Genomic DNA, 854 nt, shown 5'->3' with positions numbered 1-854 from the left:
TTTGTTCGTTCTCTGTGCTAGAACCGTAGGGTAAAAATTTTGGATTTTTCATTCCTCCTCTATATGTATCGCACTACATCACTGAATGTACCTACGTAGAAACACATAAACCATCAATTTTCTTATTTAATTGCTCTACCTGATTTGATAACATGGTGACTGCATCTAGATTGGAAACACTGGTTGCTCTATTAGGCTTCGTCCTCATGACTTGCCACTAATAATTATTCAGTGCCATCTCCTCTAAAAACTCATAAGCCGCTTCAGGTGTTTTATTGTTCAGAGTACCACCGGCTGCTGCATCGATCAACTGTCTAGTTGAGGGTTTCAAACCGTTGTAGAAGGTTTGAACCTGTTACCATAAAGGTAACCCATGGTGAGGGCACCATCTCAATAAATCCTTATACCTCTCACATGCATCATATAAGGTTTCTAAGTCAATTTGAACGAAGGAAGAGATATCATTCCTCAACTTGGTTGTCTTAGTCGGTGGGAAGTACTTTAGTAGAAATTTTTCAGTCATTTGCTCCCATGAAGTGATAAAACCTCGTGGTAAGGAGTTCAACTATTGTTTATCTTTATTCCTTAATGAGAAGGGAAACAACCGTAGGCGAATAGAATCGTCAAAAATGCCATTTATCTTGAAAGTATCACAGACTTCCAGAAAATTAGCCAAATGAGTATTTAGATCTTCATCTTGCGAACCATCAAACTAAACAAATTGTTGAATAATTTGAACGGTGTTCAGCTTCAGTTTGAAATTATTTGCATTAATGGTGGGTCTCACAATACTCAATTCAGCCCCAGTTAGAATGGGCTTGGCATCATCGTACATAGTACAAGGAGCAGGATTT

General features: G+C 38.2%; 1 non-coding gene across 1 annotated transcript; it reads left to right on the top strand.

Moving 5' to 3' along the window:
* The first annotated feature begins 368 nt into the window (after positions 1–368).
* On the top strand, positions 369–475 carry LOC128042780 (small nucleolar RNA R71). The gene has a single exon (XR_008198291.1). It is a non-coding gene; the product is annotated as a small nucleolar RNA R71 (small nucleolar RNA).
* Positions 476–854: the final 379 nt, after the last annotated feature.

The sequence above is a fragment of the Gossypium raimondii genome, chromosome 7 (assembly GCF_025698545.1).
Source record: "Gossypium raimondii isolate GPD5lz chromosome 7, ASM2569854v1, whole genome shotgun sequence".
Classification (NCBI taxonomy): Eukaryota; Viridiplantae; Streptophyta; class Magnoliopsida; order Malvales; family Malvaceae; genus Gossypium; species Gossypium raimondii.
The sequence above is the reverse complement of the archived record's forward strand: the minus strand, read 5'-3'. Positions and strand labels throughout refer to the sequence as shown.